This window comes from Lycium barbarum, chromosome 2, assembly GCF_019175385.1.
Source record: "Lycium barbarum isolate Lr01 chromosome 2, ASM1917538v2, whole genome shotgun sequence".
Lineage (NCBI taxonomy): Eukaryota > Viridiplantae > Streptophyta > Magnoliopsida > Solanales > Solanaceae > Lycium > Lycium barbarum.
In genome coordinates, this window is record NC_083338.1 from 121250540 (window position 1) to 121256619 (window position 6080).

Below are 6080 nucleotides of genomic sequence, written 5' to 3' on the forward strand. Positions count from 1 at the left end.
AGGTCGGAGAAATCCAGGGTTAGCCCGAGCCATTTCTCCGGTCGAGGTGATAAATGGGCCGAGCGCCCGACGAACAGTCGAGGTCTCTCATTCAGGAGCGATGCCGGAAGCTCTGCCGGCAACAAAGACTTGCCGAAGATATCGGAGTACAACTTCAACGTCAACACCTCGGACCTCGTCTCGGCAATTGGCCGTATCCTGGATGTAAGATGGCCGAGACCTCTAAGGTCGGATCTGGGCCAATGGGACCCGAGCATGATGTGTGAATATCACGGAACCCATGGACATAGAACCGAGGATTGTCGCCAGTTAAGAGAGGAGGTATCCCGGTTACTGAAGAATGGCCATCTCCGAGAATTGCTAAGTGAACGAGCCAAAGGTCACTACAAGGAAAGGGAGACTCATAAAAGGGCCGAGCCAGTAGAACCCCAGTATATAATCAACATGATAGTCGGGGGTACCGACGTCCCTCGAGGGCCGGTGATGAAACGGGCCAAGGTTTCTATTGTTCGCGAGAAGCGCAGCCGGGATTATTTACCCGAGGGTTCTATCTCTTTCAGCAACGAGGATGCAGAAGGCATCATTCAACCGCATAATGATGCATTGGTAATTTCTATACTTATCTTTAAAACTCAGGTTAAACGTATTTTGATTGACCCAGGTAGCTCGGCCAACATCATCCGGTGGAGAGTGGTCGAACAGTTAAGGCTCCACAAAGGGGGAGATCTCATTGCCGGTGAACATCGATGGCACTATCCAGCAAACGGTGTTCTATGTAATCGAAGGGGACATGAAGTATAATGCATTGCTGGGTAGACCTTGGATACATAGCATGAGGGCCGTGCCCTCAAAATTGCATCAGCTGCTGAAATTCCCAACCCCGGAGGGGATAAAAACCATCCGAGGTGAACAACCCGCTGCAAGGGAGATGTTCGCGGTCGTGGAGGCGACACCTCAGCCTAAAAAATCGGATCACTAGGAAGAAGATTCAGCCGGAAGAACGGACACCAAATAGCAATCAAAGCACACGGGGTTGGACCCGGGGTATGAAGAGGATGATTTCGATGTACCCAGATCATTCGTCATGCCGGATGACTCGGATGCAACTAAGTCAACAGTAGAGGAGCTGGAGCAGATCATCTTGTTCGAATATCTACCGGACAGAAAGGTATACCTGGGCACGGGGTTAACCTCGGAGCTCAGGAATAAGTTAATTGAATTTCTTCGAGCTAATACCGATTGCTTCGCATGGTCCCATATAGATATGACAGGTGTGCCACCAGAAGTGAAAACTCACAAACTCAGCCTGGACGGGAGGTTTCCCTCAGTGAAGCAGAAGAGAAGGCCCATGGCAGAGGCAAAACACGCCTTCGTAAAGGATGAGGTAACAAAGCTTTTAAAAATAGGCTCTATCCGGGAGGTAAAGTACCCGGGTTGGCTAGCTAATGTAGTGGTGGTGCCGAAAAAAGGTAATAAATTTCGAATGTGCGTTGATTACAAGGATCTAAACAAAGCATGCCCGAAGGATTCATTTTCGTTGCCTCACATCGATAGAATGATCGATGGGACGGCCGGGCATGAGATGTTAAGTTTTCTCGATGCCTACTCTGGGTATAACCAAATCCGAATGCACCCGGAGGATCAAGAGAAAACATTCTTTATCACCCGATATGCGACTTACTGTTACAATGTTATGCCTTTTGGATTAAAAAATGCAGTGTAACTTACCAACGCCTAGTTAATGGAATGTTCGAAGAACAAATGGGGAAAACAATAGAAGTTTATATTGACGACATGGTTGTTAAGTCCCTGGAAACAGAGGACCATTTAAAGCATTTGCAGGAAACCTTCGATGTACTCCGCAAGTATAACATGAAGCTCAACCCGGAAAAATGTGTCTTCGGTGTCCGATCTGGCAAATTTTTGGGTTTCATGGTGTCCAACCAGGGGATTGAAATCAACCCGGACAAGATCAAGGCCATCGAGGATATCGAGGTAGTGAATAACGTCAAAGGAGTGCAGAGGCTCACCGGAAGGATAGCGGCGCTAAGTCGCTTCATAACGAGGTCCTCAGACAAGAGTCATCGCTTCTTCTCCTTACTGAGGAAGAAGAACGACTTCGTTTGGAAACCGGAGTGTCAAAAAGCCTTACAAGAAATAAAAAGATACTTGTCCAGCCCACTGCTGTTGCACGCACCGAAAGCGGACGAGCAGGTTTTTCTCTACCATGCTGTCTCCGAGGTAGCGGTAAGTGGCGTTTTGGTCCGAGAAGAATCAGGTACACAATTCCCTATCTATTATGTAAGTAGGACTTTGGGGGATGCGGAGACCCGTTATCCCCACTTGGAAAAGTTGGCATTGGCATTGGTTAGTGCTTCTAGAAAGCTCAAACCTTATTTTCAATGCCATTCGATATGTGTAGTGACTACTTATCCCTTAAAAAACATCATGCACAAACCGGAATTATTGGGTAGACTAACTAAATGGGCCGTAGAAATTAGCGGGTATGATATCGAATACAAACCTCGAACGGCCATCAAGTCCCAGATCTTGGCCGATTTTGTGGCGGATTTCACCCCGGCTATGGTCCTTGAGGTTGAGAAAGAACTTCTGCTAACCTCAGGGAAAACCTCGGGTATTTGGTCGTTACACACGGACGGAGCCTCGAACCTTAAAGGTTCCGGGCTGGGAATCGTCCTTAGAACCCCAGCCGGGGATGCCATTCGACAATCCATTAGAACTGTTAAATTGACTAACAATGAAGCCGAGTATGAGGCTATGATTGCAGGTTTGGAATTAGCCCGGAGTATGGGGGCCGAAATAATCGAGGCAAAGTGCGATTCTCTCTTGGTCGTGAACCAGGTGAACGGTGTCTTCGAGGTCAAGGACGAACGGATGCAGAGGTATCTGGAAAAAATCCAAGTGATACTACACCGGTTTAAAGAATGGACCATGCAGTATATACCGAGGGAGCAGAACAGCGAAGTCGATGCATTGGCAAATTTAGGATCTTCGGTCGAAGGGGAAGAAATCAACCCCGGGACTACGATGCACTTGTTGAATACGACGATAGAAAACGGAAATGCCGAAATAAACACAATGGGTTTAACTTGGGATTGGCGCAACAAGTACGTCGATTACCTGCGTGATGGAAAGCTCCCGAATGACCCAAAAGAATCACGGTCATTAAGGACCAAAGCTGCGCGTTTCTGCTTGGTAGACGACCAATTGTATCGACGGTCTTTCTTCGGACCCTTGGAAAAGTGTTTGGGTCCCGGAGAAACGGAGTATGTGATGAGAAAGGTGCACGAAGGAACCTGCGGCAACCACTCTGGTGCTGAAGCTCTAGTCCAAAAGATTATCCGGGTTGGTTATTATTGGAATCGGATGGAGGAAGATTCAAAGAATTTTGTCCGGAAATATGACGGGTGTCAGAGACATGCACCGATGATTCATCAGCCCGGGGAGTTGCTGCATTCGATGGTGTCACCGTGGCCTTTCATGAAATGGGGAATGGACATTGTTGGTCAGTTGTCATGGGCACCAGGTAAAGCCCGATTTATTTTGTTTATGGCTGACTATTTCTCCAAATGGGTTGAAGCACAGGCCTTCGAAAAAATTAGAGAAAAGGAGGTCATTGACTTCATATGGGACCATATCACCTGTCGTTTCGGCATCCCAGCCGAGATAACTTGTGATAACGGCCCCCAGTTCGTAGGCGGCAAAGTCAACAATTTCCTCGAAGGGTTGAAGATCAAGAAAATTGTATCAACTCCATATCACCCGTGTGCGAACGGACAGGCGAAATCCACGAACAAGACAATAATCCAAAATCTGAGGAACAGACTTGAAGCATCAAAGCATCACTGGAGGGAAATATTACCGGAGGTATTGTGGGCTTACAGAACCACATCGAAATCGAGCTCGGGAGAAACTTCTTTCTCGTTGGTCTACGGGGCCGAAGCCCTTATTCCCGTAGAAGTTGGTGAACCGACTCTCCGGTTCAGCTGTACCACCGAGGAGTCAAACGAGGAGGCCATGGCCGTAAAACTCGATCTCACGGATGAACTTCGTGAAAACGCGTTGGTCCGTATTGCAACCCAGAAACAGAAAATGGAAATGTATTACAACCGGAGAGACAATTTTTGGCATTTCCAAGTGGGGGACTTGGTGCTTCGGAAAGTTACCTTGAACACCAAGAATCCCAACGAAGGAAAACTGGGTCCGAACTGGGAAGGTCCGTACAAGATAACTAAGATAACGGGCAAAGGATCGTACCAGTTGGAATCCATGGACGGGCAACGGTTGCGCAATAACTAGAACGTGGCTCATCTGAAAAGATACTACTGCTAAGGTATGGACTCCCCGTGTTTTTCTATTAACTTTTCCTTTTTTGCAGGAAGTCAAGTACCGGATAAAGTTAGAATCTAGGTCTGAAAACACATGTTGCACTCTTTTCCTTAGTACGGTTTTGTCCCAAAATGGATTTTCCGACAAGGTTTTTAATGAGGCAACAAGTACAACGTGTTACTCGACGAAGATAAGGGACAAACGCCCAGAAACTCGGGGTCACACCCTACGAGTGGGGACTTAATAGCACTCACCCGACCTTGCAGCCCGACTAAGCGCTAGGGGACTATTACGCCCACATCGAAGTTTATCCCGGTCAACGAAAAACTGAGAAGCTCAACAAATCAAAACCGAACCTTTTATATTAGGTTTCGATGTAAGGACCAAACGATCAGAATGAATCGTGTCCACTCAATATTTGCTACGGCAAAACCAAGGCCGGACCTTCCGCATTAGGTTTCGATGTAAGGACCAAACGATCAGAATGAATCGTGTCCACTCAATATTTGCTACGGCAAAACCAAGGCCGGACCTTCCGCATTAGGTTTCGATGTAAGGACCAAACGATCAGAATGAATCGTGTCCATTTAGCATTTGCTACGGCAAAGGCAGAAGGAAAAATTCTCATATCTTACACAAATACTTGAAATACAAAAATCATGGATAGTTCGGATAACGATATCTCGGATGTCTTCTTGTTAAAACACTCTACCCCGATGATTGTCGCCATATTTCGGCATTACTTCGTTTATATACCCTATTCCGGGCACTACGGTTGAAATTCGACAAAGGCAGCAAGGTCATAGTGAACCGAGCCAAAATTATTAATCCCTCAAACGGGGACTGTTACATCAAAATTTAGCTAAGGCTGAGATTCAGGTGTCCGAAAAATACCGGCCCTAAAAATGCCCAACGTGATTCGGAGACGTCTGAATTCACAAAGCATAAGATAAGTCCCACGGGCAAAAACTCCATAAAATTCCCAGACAAAATGTACCGGATGAAGAGAAAAGTCGATATTCAGGCACAGTCAGAAATAATGACTCTTTAAAACGGACCGACAATTCGGGCAGAAATCATAGCAAACATTCAAACAAAGTAAAGAATCAAGAAAAACGCATGTTCTATTTATACAAAGGATTTTACAATGGAGACTCCTACAAAGACAAAAAAAATAAAAGGCTAAGTACAGGCCTTAATCTATCCGGTATGGCTGGATCCAGAGTGCTCGGACACTGTCCGCTCGGAGTCGTCGGAGTTAGCCCCGAGGGCACCCTTAGCCTCTTCCTCGACTCTTTTTGCTTCAAGTATTAGGGCCGGAAGATCCGCAAAGCCATGCTCGGCTTGCTCAAGGGTGATCCTCCGAGACTTCCACTTTTCGTACTCAGCAGCAATAGTAGTGTGAGCCTCAGCGGCCTCCACTCTCTTTAGAGCTTCTTCCAATGGTCGTTGGAGCTTCCATCTCGAGGGCCGGCTCAGTTCTTTGATCAGATCCTGCAGCAGGTGTCTCCCCGGATCTTCTTGTCCTTTGCAGGGGGGTTTCGGAAGAAGCTTCACCTGAAATATCAACGAATTCAATCGACCTTAGAGGAGTCGGATAAAGAATTTCTTCCGCACCTGTGTGTAATGCCGGAACCGAAGGTACTTCCCCGGCTGAAGGAAGGCATGAAACGGTGATACCCTCCTCCGGAATGGGAGCCACGGAAGGGGCCGCACTGATACTCCGAACG